Below are 16,892 nucleotides of genomic sequence, written 5' to 3'. Positions count from 1 at the left end.
GTATATTTTTCTAGTCAATAGTGAAAAATATTCCCTTATGGACCTTTGGATTTCTAGACCTCTGTGAAGGCAAGGCTGATTTGCCACTTCTGGAATGACTGTTAACCACAGGATTTCACTCAGACTGTAATGGAGAGGCATTGTTGGCCAAATATCAGATTAAGTGTCTCTGTGCAGAAGAGTGTCTTTAATAATTGTTAGTGCTAGCATGTGAAAAGCTTAGATGAAATATTCTGCGGTTCTGCATCAGACATGGGTGTTGCTAGATGTTCTCCATAAACTGATACCTGATTATAATAATGAGCACAGTGGTCTCTAGTGTGGCTTCTTTGCTCGGTTACTGAAATATGAGCAGATCTAAATTCATGTGGGTGTGTGTCTATCCATGTACTTCTGTGAGTGCAGGAATTAACTCCATTTCTGTATTTCGTGTCATAGGAAGGGCCAATTTCCTGCACTTAATGTCTATCAAGAGTTTCTTTGACTCTGCAGCACGAGAACTCCAGAATTATGCTTTGTAATTCAGGAACTTCAAGGTTTGTAAACTCTCAAATATTTAATTGTTGCCTTTGTTGTTCCATATTTGCTTTCCCTTATATATCTCACTGCTTTCTTTTAGTTAAAATGTATGCTATGATGGCCTGGGATAAAGCATGTAGATTGTATCTGTGTATGGGGTAAGCTAGTAGAAGCTACTTCAGAGTTTCTCTTTCAGTAAGGCGGCTTTGGGACATGAACATAAATCTTTGAAGTATGTGTTGAGCCAGCTGCTACATCATTTAAAAATAGTCAGGTTGGTGCCAACAAGACAGATCACTCAACTTGGGGGCCATAAACAGAAATCAAAGGCATGCATTAGCAATGCCCCAGTGTTTGTATGGTTCCATGACAAACCCTCTGCCCCTTCTAGCACATATGTGATGGTGTTACCGAATAGCCTGCTGTCACTTCTATAATGTATCGGTGTCACCTAGCTTGGGAAGGTGCCGTATGTTGGAGCCTGTATGAAGGTGGAAGACGTTCTCTAACTTTTAATGATAGATTGCACTCAGTTTTCTTGACTTCACAATAAAGGGCAGGTTTTAAGAGTTCTTGTTCTCATATCCCCAGCAGCAATGGTGACATGCCATTTGGGTATTAAATACTTGAAAAGGGTCAAAACCTATGTAGTGGTCAAAGGGAAAAGAAACAAGGTCAAAAGTTTAAGCTGTGATACATGGTAGCCCAGGAGAACTCACATTTTAAGCAGTCTAGACAGCATATTAGCAGAGAAAGCTTACTGTGTTGTACTCTGTTTATGGGAGCTTTCCATAAACTGCAAAAAAATACTAGGAATGCAGCATAACCAAAGCTTTGCCTTTTCCAGTTGAGAATAAACTGTTGTGCAGCTTATGTTCAAAGCGCATGGCATCTATGCACACTTAATTCAAGTGAAAGGGTCACAGGGCCTTAGGGGAAAAGGTGCAAAAAAAAAAAAAGTGCAAGCTTATTTAAGATGATTTTTCCCTCCTCCTCCTCCAAAAAAAGTAATTTATGTATCTGTCTGGAGACAGGTATAACATAGCCATTGGTGCAGATTTAGGAGGCGACTGCAGTATTTGGGCACCTGTGTTTTTTATGTTCACATGTATGTATTTTCTTGTTTGCAGAATGAAAAATATGCAGTCTTGATTTATTTTGCTCGGCTTGTTTCAAGCTTTTTTTTCCCCTCACTGGATAAAAAACAAAGTATGTGGCATTTTCAGTCTATAAATCTTGCTTGCTGTGGGCTAAGTTCTGCTCACAGCTCTTACTTAGAGTAAGTTAATGAGGCTACATGTACCTCAGGGCAGGATTTGGACCTCTGAGGCTACCTGAGCAAAGCTGCCTAAGTTGAAGGATGGTTAAAGCACTGGCTTGGGACTTGACAGACTTGGGTTCAGTTCAGTTTAGCTCAGCTCAGTCCTGTGAGGTGACCTGTGAGTTCTGGGGGGAAGTTGCTTACACCCTCTCAGGCTCCATGGCTATGCTTCACCATGGTCCTGGATTGCAACTCTTCCTTTCCTTCAGTTTTGTGTTAAAAAGTCACACCCTTATGTGCCCCTTGCCTCACTATAGAAGTGAAAAGGGTTGTTATTTTGGTCTGACATTAATGCCAGTTCTTTGGAGCAGAGACCACTTTTTTGTTCGGTGTCTTTCTACAATAAAGTAAAATTCTCTGAAGAGTTCTGTAAACAGCAGTGCCACCAACAAATCTAATTAGTGATATGCCGTACAGTTAGCATCTATTAGCTCGTATCAAGGAGTTCTTGCCAAAACTCTCTTGAGAAATACTGTGCTTACCCTCTAAGGCTACCTGCAGAGAGTTAACTAAAAAGAGGGCACTGAAATAGCTGCCCACATGGGTGCATATCTAAAATATGACTGTCAAGAGCTTTATGAAAAACACCTCAGCTATTCCAGTTCTGTCCTTCACCTGGACAGACTGACTATCTTAATTGTGAACATGTCCATAGTTCTCATTAATAAGAACCCCCTATCTGGATTCTGGCCTATAAACCACCACCTTCAGTAACATTTTTCAAGAAACATGGTCTTCTTTAGGAATAATTTCTGAACTTTAGATTGCAGTGGGATTTTCAAAACCCCTCTTTGGAAGTTGTGCTGGGCTAAGCCAAAGCAGTCTCGTAAAGGCTGCCATAAGTACTCGAAGTCATGCTGCCCACTTACGTGCAGGTGTTTACATGTATTGAGCATTTTGCTTAATCTTGTGTGTATGCAAATACCGTAAGGTTATCAGGTTCAGTTTGACTGTGGCTCAGTATGTATTTTTTAAAGGTGAGGCCACAAGAAGGAAGAACAGGGAGAAAAATGAAGTGGGATTGAGAAAAAGGAAGGCAGGAAGGTTGGGAAAAAGCAAATATATGGGGGCTATGTGAAAGAGCAAAACAAGGACACAGAAAATATTAATTGACAAATATTATCTATATGAAGTATATGACAGTCCAGACAGCTCTGGCCTTATGAAATATACCCGATCTTACACACAAATGTTATGGCACTGGGAAAGAGAAGACTTTAAGGAGACCTTAGAGCAGCCTCCCAATGCCTACAGGGGCTGACAAGAAATCTGGAAAGGGCTTTTTACAAGGTCATGTAGGGATAGGACCAGGGCAAACAGCTCTAAACTGAAAGAGGGGAGATCTAGACTCAATATTAGGAAGAAATTCTTCACTGTGAGGGTGGCAACACACTGTAATGGGTTGCCCAGAGAAGCTGCAGCTGCCTCATCCCTGGCAGTGCTCAAGGCCAGGTTGGATGGGGCTTTGGGCAACATGGTCTATTGGAAGGTGTTCCTGCCTGTGGGAGTAGGGTGAAACTAGGTGGTCTTTAAGGTCCAATCCAAACCGCTCTGTGATTCTATTCTACTGCAAAAGAGTTTCAAATCTGAATGATATGTTCTTATTGATTGTACACGTGTGTGGTCTTAAGCGTCACTGAATAAGGGCCAAGAGATAGCAGAGCAAGCAGCTGTTCTTTTCCAGAAGGATAATTAGGATTTTAATCCCAAATAGGATTATAGTTTGCAGTGGCCCTTGCAGCAAAGTCTGGATGCTGCAGGCCTGTTCACCGGGGTGGCAGGCTGAGTGTCTGCCATCTTAGAAAGAAAAGTAGACTTTTCTTTCCAAGAGAGTAAGGATGTTGGAACTTCTAACAAGGTAAACTGAGGAAATTCACGTGGAACAGAAATCTCACTGTGAAGATGAGATGAGGGAGGATTTTTAGCAATGCGCAATGATGAGTCATTGCAACTTCTATTAATATAACTGGCACGTATGTAAATAAATTCACATGTACTCCTCTGAAAAGTTAGCTCATGAGGTCAGTCAGCAATAATAAAGCAAGAAGAAATGCGGTTTCATAAAAGCAGTGAGCTATGGCACTATTTCATAGGCATTTTAGAAAGAAAAGGAATAACTTGATCGTTTGAAGTGGAACAAATGACTTTGTATCAGAAACTGTCTTTTAGCTCTGCAGGTATGTTCCATGAACTTTAGAAACCACACTCATTTGCATGTGGTTTAATAGAAACTTTTGCTGAAGTAATCTCTGCATTCTCTCCTTGCTTACGGACAGCACATGGCGTGTAGATATATGGCCAGATCTGGGAATGTAAATCAGCACAGCCCCCTGGAGATCAATGGAGCTTCATTATGCTATACCAGTTGAAGATCTGACCATGCATATAACAGGAGCTGGATGAAGTCCTTTCATGTTTCAGGTAGTGTTATACATTAGCACCATGATGTAGGGCTGCCTTTCTCCCCCACACCCCCCTCATAAAAGTCTGAAACCTGTTGCCTGTTATGCCTTTAGCCACCCCTTCATAGTTCAGACACCCTTGAGTCCAACATTGTACAAGAAGAAACTTGCATTTTCTGAACAAAAGCTGCTGCTGCTCTTAGGGTGGGACTTTCCAGACTTATGGGTTATCCTAATAAAACTCAGGAATGTTTTAAAGGCAGTAGCATTAGAGACCACCAACTATTTTATTGTTGAAGCCTAAAAGAAAAATCTATTATACCTGAGATTGACCCTGTAGCTGTTTCTTTTAGCAGGCTCCTTAGAAAAGTCGAAGAGCTTGAATTTTTACAAGGGCATTAATGCATTATTTTAGATTGCATGAGTCTGGATATTTGCACACACTACATAATGAGCGCGTGAGAAAATAAACAGGATTTGGCTCTGTCACATCTCCTTTCTAACTCAGAATGCAGATGAAACAGTATAAGCAAAGAGGACAAAATCTTACCTGTTTAGTATGGCTATTTTCACTTTTCTAGATGTTTGTCTGTTCTGTCCTCATCAGCATAGCGTGTTCAGAACATACATGCATAATATATGTCAAAACATACATATTCCTCTCAGTCGTCCCATGAGACTGGTCATAAATAATAAACAGGGAATTTTATAGATTGAAAACTGAATTGCCAAAACACAAAAACCTGAATCTTCTCAAAATGGTTCAGTGCACAATTTCCATTGACATAAATGGACTGCGTCTGCTGGATTTGGGCTTCCCATGCCCAAGGCAGTACAAGAAGTTATCAGGTAATGATTCAAGCTCTCTTGAGAGCCAGACTAACACCATGCACATCCTTTATTTTAACACTTTGTCCCACTGAAGGTAATAAAGCACATGATGTGAAAGCAAGCCAGGCTCTATAGCTAATGAAAGTGGCTAGGGGCTGTTGCCCTGGGCACGTAGCTGTAAATTTTTGGAAATGTTGATGTCAGGTTTGGTACCCCAAATTGGGTTCAGTGGATCCAAATGCCTCGTCTAGATTCCTAGATGTTCATGTGGTTATGCAGAACCTCTTTCACTAGCGACACCTTTTGCCATAAATTATAGCTTAATTGGCCGCTATGTTAATATTTCTGTCATGAAGTACTGTCTGTGGAGGATGTGAATATTTAATGCAGATCTTCAGAGGTGAAGATTTAATTACACAAGTGTTGCTTGTCTCCTCAGAAAAGCAATGTCCAACTGTCTCTCTCAATACAGGATGATATATGTAATTGAGAAGATCTGAGCCTAGGAGTAAAACTTGCTGCAGCCCTGACACTTGAGAAATAGGGCCAGCTTGTCAAACTCTCAGACAAAGAACAGTTGCTCAAAATACACCCAGGGAACCTGCATCTCTGCATGTTAATATCTGCCACAGTGTATGTGGTAGCCTAATTTACACCTAGAAGTCCCAGTAAATATTTGTACTGCATGCAGATAGTGAAGGTTACAGGAATTGATCTGAAAGAAGGCTTACAGAGCTGGCTCCTTGCCTTACTGATTTAGAGGAAAACTCCTGACAATTTGGCTGGTTTTATGTTACACTTCAAATGACAGAAAAGCAGAAATTAAAAGCGTTGGATATATTTTGGCCTTATTTTAAGGTAGTTTGATTTGGATTAAAATGTGATACTCGACATGGGATTACCTCTTAAAATGTCCTTGTTTGATTTCCCCTCATGGGAGGGGAGAAAAACAGACAGAAAGAAACAGTGATCAAGATGTAGGGATTTAAAAATCAGCTGGTGTGCTTAGTCCAATGTATTCCCTGATCTACCCACACATTCATTCTCTTGCTCACACACAGACAGAATTAATTCATCCCAAGATGCAATTGTGCATCTGTTTTATATATTTGACTAGTCACTTCAGAAATATTTTTAACTTGTGGGGAGCATTTACAAGTGTAAGAGCGGGAAAGGTGACAAATAAAGGTGAGAGTATACATTTGCCAGACAACAATAATGAGACATAATAACTATGGACAAAAATCCACTCTGTGATCCATCCTATATGTAATCCCCAGTAGAGATTCAGTGATTTCACCTGGAAAGTACAGAGAAGTTATAAGGAAATGCTGCCTGTTAATAGAAGACATAGGTAGGAGTCAAGTCATCTACATCCACATCTACAGTAGCACAAATTTCTACTGCTTGGTTTGAAGGCAGTCTCAAGCTGTTGGTTAAATCAGGCCAGCTGCTATTATCTGCTCATCCAAACCAGCACATGACAATATGAAGCAACAGATAGGAATGTACAAGGCAGGATAAAGTCTAAATAAAGGACCTTGTTGCCTTTCAGACAAACACCTTATTTCCTCAGATGAACTTTTTCCTTTATTCCTAACTAGTGAATTCTTATTCTTCCTACTAAAAATCTAAGATACTGTCCTTTCTCTGACAGCAATTGAATCTAGAACAAGTTTCCTGACTTAATTTGCCCTCACACAAATGCAAGATGAAGATCCGTATTTGTTCTGAGCCCCTGCTTCTTTCCAGGTTACTTAAACTGACAAGGATTTCTGTTTCCTTCTAATCTGAGGATCTGTACTGACAGGGCTGCAGATGAGGGAAGGAGGCTGGCCACAAAATGCTGAAAAGTTACCTACCTTTGGCTTCCTTCAATTCCTTTTCCTAGTCCCAAAGGAATAAATTCAGGAGGCCAAATGACTCAGGAAACAGCTGCTACACTAAATACTTCTTGGTGGGGACTGGTCCTGAGGTGGTGGGAAAGTTGAAATGGCTTGATAAATGTTAGTGAAATCGCCTTCGAGACCAGTTTAGCAGAGAGCTGCCATTCAGCTCCTGTGTCAGTAGCATAGAGGCAAGAAAGATCCCTCACAGTGCAGAGGCCAGGAGCTTTTAGCACTTGGTGTGTCAACCTAGCTTAGGGTCAATAAGCAGAATTTCAGTGCTTCACTGCGTTGGGACAGGGAAATATTTTTTTTCTCCTCCTGAAGGGTGACAGTCCATTTTGTGCAGGGTATCCAAGGGGTGCAGCGTCAGGAAAAGATGTCTACAATCACTCATTTAAGAACTGTGGACTTAAAGCAGGATTTAAAGCATGTTGTAGTCTCTGAGATTGCTTTCTGGTACTGCTTCAGGAGCAAGGCTGCATCCCAACACATGGAACATGTGCGTCCATTACAAGGGAAGAAAATCTGATTGCATTAGAGGCTTGATCTACTTTGTCTCTTATGTCCAGAGACCTTGGCTAGTGCAAGTGCAAAGATTGGACTGAAAAAGGCAATAAAAAGCTTTGATTCAGCATACTTATATCAGATCTCACCAACTATGACTAATTTATTCTCTAGTTACCAGGGTTTTGGGAGAAATAAGATTTATTCTTTGCTCTTTGCTTTACTTGGTATAGATAACACAATTTAGGAGGATCATCATCACTTTTATTTCCCGTTTTAGGAAAGTGGAATAGACCTAATGTTTGCAGAGCAAGAGGGCTCGCCACTTTGCAGAGTGTTGCAGGCAAGACCGACCTCTGCAGGACAAAATGAAACAAGTCGAAGGAAAACTATTCTGGATGGATCTGTGGCTGGTAGCGGTAGCAACAACAGGAAAGTTTTCTCCCATTTTTTGGAGAAAGTCGTTCCTCTTTTCCTATTTTCATCAGTCAAACTCTCAGTGTATGTTTACAGAAAGAGGCAGGTGAAATTTCTGTGAGCTCTGGCCTCCTCAAATAGGGGTTTCCTTTGCTCCCACTGATGCACAGAACGGTTGTGAAGGCTAATTAACTCTTGCCACTGGTTTTATTCAGGTGAAAAGCTGCTGCAGAATGGCTCTCAGGCCCAAGGAAAGACCATGCTTTGCTATGAATTTGAAACTCAGCCCCCTAGAACCAAACCTGAGATGGAGGATAGTGTGTATGTGGCAGATTGGGAGTTGTTCTCCTACATGCTGAAATTTAGTATGTTTGCTTTTTTATTGTGGATTTGGTTTGGGGTTTTGATGTTTTTTCTTTTTTTTTTTTTTTTTTTTTTTTTTTTTTTTTTTTTTTTTTGTTGTTGTTTTTTTTTTTTTTTTGTTTGTTTTTGTGTGTGTGTGTGTGTTGGTTGGGGACTTTTTTGTTTTGTTTTGGGTTTTCTTAAGGGTTCTGGATCAAAAAGTTGCCTTGACTGTTTTAATGGCTGTTCTGGTTCTTTTCCTTCTAATTACTTGTCAGTGCCAGAGTGAGTTGTTCTTGTACAGTCAGCACTGCAGATTCTTTGGAGACCCCCAAACAGCTGAATAAAAGCTAGTAAATCTAGCAAGTTGCTCAGTGAGCAGTGGAATTGTGAGGTCAGGCTTCCTGTGCCTGACCAGTGTGGATGCTTTGGTGTCTAATAACATCAGTGTCTCTGAAGTGGTTGCACATATGGATTCTGTGATGGCTGATAAGAGGTGAGCTCACACTTTGTTTTTTCTCCTCTAAGGAGTTTCTGACTTCAACCTTTCCCCTTTTCTGATGTCTATGTAAAAAGCGGGAACTTGATGTATTTGAGTCCTCAGCCCTGCTGTATCGTTTGATTGAGATTTCCAGACAGATTTAAGAGCTCTACAGGGAGATGGAGGCAATAGCAGAGACTGATGAATGCATGTGCAAGCACACACATGCAGAACATAGTTTGGTGACCACTGAAAAAAGCTGGCCACTGAAAAATGCAGTGCTTCTTTCCCTCTGTGTTCACTTCAGGCTGCCTGTTGTTCCGCTCTGTGTGTTCTTGGCACAGTCATTTACACAGCTGGGTAGTGAACTGATCACACTTAATGTGTGAATGATTGGGTTTGGATATTAGGTTTGGGCTAATAAGACTGCATGGCTCATCTGTTTTGAGCCAGCACCATTCCCTCATCTGATTTGCTTCAAGGCTGCGCAAACATGTCCTGCAGAGGCAGAAGCGGGCAGCCAGAAGGAGTGGGGTTGGGGGGTGTGCAAGTATTCTTTCTTTACACTGGCAGTGCCCCTTTAAGTGCACACTGAACTAGAGCCACGGACACCATGAGAGCACAACCCTCCTTTCTTAAGGAACTAAAGCTAGAATTATCTATAAAAAAAGTGGTGGCTTTGGTACCTGGCAAAGAGGGAATACATATAGAACCAATGATCAAAACACCATTGTTGTTTTCACAATAACCCTAACTTATACCGAGAGAGATTTCTTTTTGTAAGAGTAACTAAGGGTGCAGACAGAGCAAAGAGGGTTTGCGACTACATCAAAATCTCAAATGCAGAGTCAAGCATGAGCATTTTAACAGAAAAAAAAGAAATCAAATTACCATGGAAAAAATAGCAGTGATGAAGTCATGGCAAAGAATACAATAGCCCTAGGAAACAATCAAACCAAAATCATTACCCAAGGATGCTTAACCCTCCATCGGTTGGTCTCTTGAAGTTGGTATTGGATGCTGTTCCATGGCAGAGGTATTGTTTTTATGAACACAGCTTTGCTATATATCCAGCTTGCTTTTTATTACATTTGTGTGTCCTTCTCACTTTTTAAAATGTCAAAATAGCATTACTGAAATTACATCTGAGATATAGGTGAATAGCATGTCATTGTTACGGATATGGGAGTGTCAGGGGAAAGTTCTGTCCTTGTGTTACTGCAGGAGATCTGACTTGGTTATCACCATGATTCCTTGTGGCCTAAAAATCTGTTAATGATTCACCTACCGAAAAAAAACAGATTATTGTTGAGGTGAAGCTTTTGAGACCAGGCTTCTAAGTGCCAGAAAGTTCTTGGTTTTAAGATGCACTTCGTATGTAGCTCTTCCTCTTTGGCCTTGAGAGACACAGCTTTGGCTCCTGCTTCTATTGTGGTGGAACGTTAATCTTCAAATCTGTTACATTTGATTATTTTTCAGAACCACAGCTGGCACTACAGTCACTCTGATTCTAGTTTTTATGTCATGCAGTTTTCCAGGATTTGTATATTGAAAGGCCAGGAAGATCTTAAGCCCCTACTATTATTTCTTGTTCACCATCCCTGTTGCTGTTTGTTATTGTCCTTGTTCCTACCATTGTTGAAGCTACAAAAATCCAGAAGAGGAAGACAAAACCTCTCTCCCAAGTAACTGTTTTTTTCCAATTTACATTATATTCATGTCATGGCCATCAACATACTGCCCTCATTCTTCTAACTTTGCACTATGCTATGGGGTGTAGCTACAGAAGAACTTATGCTCAAAATACTATCTTGGAAAGAAGTGCTACTTCAAGTAGAAAAAAGTGACAAACTGTGAGCACACATTTCTTCTTCCATAGACAGTGTAACTGTGATTACTCTTGGACAAGCTGTTCTAGAGTTAGAAATCAGGAAACCTGACAATGTCATGGTTGGTAATCATCTGACATCTGACCACTGTTCTGCTTGATGCCAGCTGGTAAGCACCTGCCATAACCAATGCAATGGAAAAACACAGCAATGCAGCATCCACCAATACCTACATTATTCCTCATGGACCCTCTTTAGTCTTTTACTGAAAATTTAGTTATGGTCTTAATTATTCTTCTGTAGACTATGTGCTGCAGAAATACACAGGAATTGATTTAAGTGCCTATATTTTTTGCCCAAGGCCAAGTACTGAAGTAATTGATTTGAAGCAGGATTTCATTTTGGTTATACTAGAGTCACTGGGCTCTTGAGTTGCTTCAGTTCCCTGCTTGCTTCCAGGAGGCCTTCTTTTCGAATAAACTCAGTCTCTGCTCCTCTGCCATCTGGCTTCCAGCTCTTCAGTGTTTTCATCCCAATCCCCTTCATATGCAAGCCCAGATTACAGGAGTTTGTTCCAGCTCCAGATAAGTAGTAGCTGGATTTTTCTCTGCTGGTTGCCAAAACTGCCACAGTCCATCACAGGAAACAGTCCAGCCATGCATAACAACCTATAGGACCTTGAGGTACTTGGCATGTAGCCCCTATTTTGGTGAGTCATGTGTGCAGAAATGAATACTGACCAAAGGTAAATATCCTGTACTCCCAGCAGGAAAACTAAAATGTGTCTGCAAAGTTGATTACAGAAATGGATGCTTTCTTTGCTGAAGACATTGCATTTTTGCTATTCCACCAGAAAGTTTGAACCAATGCTGGTTAAACATGAAGGGAGTGTTTTATTTGTCCAAATGGAAGTGCATACAGAGTAGCTGTCTGCACTGTGATAATATTCTGCATTTCTTTATGATGCATGGAGAGTGAGGCTCATGGAGTGTGAGATTTATCTTATTGAAGACGTCTGAAGCAATTCAGATGAAATAGATCTGGAAGTGGTCTAGTTCATCTTCATTCTCTGCAGTGATTAAAGGGAGCATAAAGAAATTAAAAAACAGACCTCTACCTGCTATATACACTCTTACTCCTTAGAGAAATGAGATGTTAGAATGTCTGCAACCTTGTTGATTGTTGTTACTGCATTTTCCCCACCATGTTCAGGCTGAGCTCCTATTTGTCATTAGTATCTTAGGGTGATTCTAACAATCAGATATTGTAGCTGTGACATTATGACCATAAACTGCAGCTCAGGAATGCCTCCGGATTAGCTGAAATATGCTTTCCATCAACATCAGGTAGGGACATATCTCTTTCCCTTCCTTTTTTTCTGCAGGGAGGGGGAAGGGAGCAAACCATGTCTTTTGCAGTTCAAAACTCAACAGTTTCCACTTGTGTCTGAGTTCCTGTATGACTTCCTTTCAGTACAGTGGGATCATATGGAATGGAGGATCTTGTTTCACGCACATCTGTCTTTTTCGAACCCACATCACCACAACAGCAAACACTTGGTTTTAGTGACCTCCTGTGCCAACACTTGCATCTCATTGGTAAGGAAAAGGATTTTCCTCACTTGGCAGGTGAACATCTAGATTGTGTCTCATATTCTGTCTTCTCAGAGCCAAGGTCTGCAGAACACGTATTATGAAGGCAGCAGTCTCAAGGCATCAGGAGAATGAACCAATGTTATTAAACCTGGGCTTTTTTGCCTTTGCAACAGTACTTTTCAGCCTGTGGTCTGTGAACTTCTGGGAGTCTGTAGAATACTCCAGGAGGCCCATGAAAAACAACTAACAGAAGCAAGCCTATTGTCAGTTGGTTTAAATTCTCTATACAAGGATATACACCTCTTTTGGAAAAAAATTAGGAGGCTTGTAAATTGAAAACTGTTGAAAACTGCAGCTCCGTAATATTACACGGAGCAATTTTTCTACATGCTTAAATGCTTAGAGGGTGAATTATTCTAGCTTGGTGGTTAGCACAATAACTCAGGCAACAGCAGTTGCTCCAACAAGCATTTAATTATTTTGTACAAACACAAGAGACTGAAAAGTCCTACCTCTGAATATCCTATAGTGCAGTGATTAGGAAAATCTCTAGGAAGGTGAGAGGCTCGAATTGGGCAGGAAAAAATGTGAAGCTTAGCACATCTGTGGGGAAAGCTCCAACACTCTCTATACGAGGTATATAAAAGAAATACTTTTCCACACATCTCTCTCCTCGATGTGCTGTGCTGTGTGGGATCTGGTAAATGCTTCCTTGCAGCTGAACAGCTGGAGTTGTACATGTGCTCAGCATTGGAGTAGTTGTACACATGCCCATCAACAAAAGACTGAGAGGGTGGTAATCTAGATGCATAGGCTCAAGTAGCACTGCATTCAAGGTGCTGAAGATCTCAGTTTGTGAGTTGGGCATCAAAAGATGCATTATAATTAAGCCTTTTGTGATTCACCCAAGGCCACAGAGGAGGTTTTTGGTAGAGAAAAGATGTGAACCCGAGTTTGCCAAATGTGAGTCCAGTACCTTAACCTCAGGGCTGTGATGTCACTATCAACACAAGAGAGGCAGTGACCAGATTAAGGGTGAGTCAGAGCAGCTTTTTTCCCCACAGATATAGTTTTAAAAGGGAACCAGTAACATGAGAGTGCTACCAACTAGCAAGTTGTGCCAAGGGGAAAGAGGTGGAGGACAAAGCCCTGCATCGGATGTGCAAAGTACAGAGATGGTGCAGAAAAAACATATAAGATTAGGTTAAAAATCCATGGGGAGTTTGTAAACAAAGAGTAACTGCTGCTCCATGGTGTGCTTCTGGTTGGATTTCCATATAGAATTCACAGCATCCTAGTGAGAAGTAAAGACAGGTTCATGGTTCTAGTATAGACAATATTCAGTTTAAAAATAAAGGATCAGCTTCAAGGATGAACAGCTTTTTCTTCCTCGAAAGAGCTTCTATTGAAATCAAGAGAATCTACTGCTTTCCAAGGGATTTGTCATACTGTTCAGACATCCTGAGAACCCATAATTGGATTTTTACCATAAACAAGTGTTAGGAAACATGTTTCTTATTTAGGTTGGTTCATGTGTTCATGTCCTTTTTTGCTTCCCTGTTAGTCAACAGAATTTCTGTTGACACAAGTGGGAACAGGAAGTAAATATTTCACGTGGGGAAAGGCAAACCTTCTGAAGTTCACAGAACCCAAAGCTATTAACCTATTTTGAGTATTTAGAAAACAAACTGTTTACCTCCACAAACTTCTTTTGCCTGTAATTTAAACTCATTTTCCCTCCCCTGACATTTAAGGGGATTACATTTCAAAACCAAACAGATTTTCTAGGGAGCCAATTTATGTATTAAAGAAGGCTGACAAAAGCAAAGCAGCCACAGATCAGTACAATGTCAAGGATTTCTGAATGTCCTGTCCTCAAACTTCCTAATGCTTCCTCTGTTGGAAAGTATTTTAGATTTTTATGTTACATCAAATATTAAACTATATTTTAACTAAATGCAATGATAAATAGTAAATAATTATACATTTTTATTTATTAAATTCATTGTTTGTGGTTAGTTATATTTTTGTTTTTATTTATTGCATCTATTGAAGCCTCTGTTTGCTCCTCTCCTTTTTAATTTTTTGTGTCTCTGTTAACTTTTCACACCAGTGTCTGAGTGTGTGTTTGCATTTTCTGTTTAGAAAACGTGATTCTAATAATTGGAAAATAACTTTCAAATCTAAGTTACCGGCATTGTCAAAGAAATTGGAAAATTTCACAATTTAAGGAAATGGCAGCTGAGAAAGCAAATGTTTAAATATGCTAGAACTTGGATGATTGTGCATTACTCTTCAAACTCCCCTTTCTTGTCAATATTATTTTGATGCTTAAAACTGAGTCAGTTTTGCAGGCAAAGTACTGTGAATATGAGTGAATAGGATTCTTGTTTGTATTATGTTAACAGCCAAACAACTGGTAATTACATGGAGACCTTTTTTGAAGCATGAGATACTGAAGGGACAAGCAGAAGTGGAGGTTTTTTGATTCTAACTTCCCATTTCCTGACAGTTGTGTATTTGATTTCTCAATATTATGATTATCTGCTAGCCCAGAAAGACTTAGAAGCACAGTGAGCAGATCGGTTTGTACTGTGGCCCCTGAAAGTAAATAGCGTGAAAAAATCCGGCTTCAATATTTTAAATAATGGCTTGAATTCAAAAATATGTTGTTTTTTTTTAATTAAAGAACAGGAATATTTCTAAATCTTCTATTTTTTTTTAACCTACATGCAGTGTTTTTGTGTTTGTTGTGGCTTCTAAGGAGTTACATCTTGTTCTTTATCTGTTCAGAAAGCTTTTGAACATATCAGCAGCAAAAAGTTTAGGATGGATGTTTTCTGAATGCAATGCTGAAGAGCCAGACCCAAATCCCATGGAAGTCTGTGGTTGTAATTCTCACTCCATCTACATGAAAAATAGGTCTGGATTCACAGTGGGTCTGAGTTAAAACCTCGTGAAATCATTCTGAGCCTTCGCTTTGAGTCCAGTTGTCTTTGGCTCATGTTCAGGGAGCCAGTTGACTTGTATTTCTGACCCCAGCTTATTTTTATTTATTATGAGTGGACACCAGCTGCTTCTTTGTTGTCTAAAATATACCGTCTGCCCTTGAACTTCAACATTTTCCTTCCAATAAGATGATTTAGACTTTGTCCATGGTTTGCCAAACCAGCAGGCTACATCATACCTTAGGACTTCCAACAGACCACAAGTGGCTGATCCTCCACCTACCTTTGGAGAGATACATAAAGTGAAATATGAAAAACATCTATAAGGCCTTATAAAATGGAAGTATTGATCAACAGGGCCATGGCTTGTGTTATTACTTTTGCTGATATGTTCAATTAACAATCTTGTCAAGCAGAACCTGGCTTTGGTCACAAAACTTTACTTCATTTAAGTTAATAGTCCTTGGTATCCAACAGTGGGATGAACCAGATTCCTTAGCTTTGTTTGTTTTGGCCTACCGTGTCTCTTTATGAGGAAAATGGTCAAAGTAAAGTGCTTCCTCTGTGTATTTTGACAGGGAACAGTACTAATATGCTTTCCTTTTGTCGCATGCCTTGCTCTTTTCTCCCGGTGTTGTTTAAATATTTTCAGTCCAATGACATATTTATTAACCCACCACTCTCTGCATGGGGTAAGACTTTGATTGGCCCATCTGTAAAGACTCTCGGTTAAGGTGGTTTTTTCAGCAAGAGTTAATAATATTACTACTATTCACGTAAAACTCTGAGACAATCTCTTTAAAAATGGAGCACATTTATCTAAAACAGCTGGTTAAGAGAGCATGAGGGCCCAGCTAGAGTCGGCAAGGTCGGGGGTCAGGGTTAACACCAATCTCTGTGGAACTTTGAAGCTGACATTTTACAGATTATATGTGTCTCAGTGCACAGTGGGCATGGCATATAAATTGGTCTTAGAGGCCCCTATTTGTTCTCTGCATTTTTATGAGCCCACAGAGTTGTTCTTTGAAGCAGCACACACAGAAAATAAAAACTCATTTTAATGTTGTGGAACTATTTGCAGTAAATCATGTTAACATCCTGGCTTTTCTTTAGAGAGATGCAGTGTGATTTTCCATGTTCCTGGGTGCTGTGATTGCCTCTCTTTAAATTCTGTATTTTTCTTTTTAATCTCGCTTCATGCATCTTGTCTTCTCTCCTGTTCCCTGCTTTGGTATTTGCAAAGTTACCTTATATGCCTGCTTGATTTTAGGCTACAAATGATACCTTAGCTATTGTTAAGTGCTTACTTTCTCCTTTATCAAAATCCCCTGGCACTATAAACCCCTTTGCCATTGTATGGCACTGTAACCTTAAAAGTAAGCATTTGATTTCAAAGAGACCAAGTTCCATTCTTGACCTAATTATATCATTTATTTTATGATTTTTTTTTAATTGCTAGGTGTTTTAACTGGAAAATACTGAATTCTGGAGAGTTACAAGGAGCAGACACGGTTAACGGAATCTGCTGGAGGTATTTTAGCCACCTAATTAATTTTCAATAAATGCTTCCAATAGGTAATTTGCTTCTGGCCAAATGTAAATCAACTGGAGACAAATAGGGTTAAAATTAGAAATGTGTGATGGGGACAATGTTTATAGACAAAATAACCTGGCAGTCCTAGAAATAGCTTGCTGACAGTAATAGAAAATTAGACCACACAGATGTTAACAAAAAATGAACATTGCATTTCATGTGGCCCTGGTAGAGGTTCTCCAGCTAGATGCACAACTGGCTCCTATGTGTGGGTCTCACC

At 40.0% G+C, this 16,892-nt stretch overlaps 1 long non-coding RNA gene across 1 annotated transcript; it reads left to right on the top strand.

The window, feature by feature from the left end:
- The first annotated feature begins 436 nt into the window (after positions 1-436).
- On the top strand, positions 437-16,622 carry LOC134169911 (uncharacterized). The gene is made up of 3 exons (XR_009967070.1): positions 437-540; positions 4,117-4,261; positions 16,538-16,622. It is a non-coding gene; the product is annotated as an uncharacterized LOC134169911 (long non-coding RNA).
- Positions 16,623-16,892: the final 270 nt, after the last annotated feature.

This window comes from Pezoporus occidentalis, unplaced genomic scaffold, assembly GCF_034315485.1.
Source record: "Pezoporus occidentalis ecotype Australia unplaced genomic scaffold, CSIRO_AGI_Poc_V1 ctg36, whole genome shotgun sequence".
In the NCBI taxonomy this organism is placed as follows: Eukaryota; Metazoa; Chordata; class Aves; order Psittaciformes; family Psittacidae; genus Pezoporus; species Pezoporus occidentalis.
Note: the sequence above shows the minus strand (reverse complement) of the source record. Positions and strands in the feature narration are given on the sequence as shown.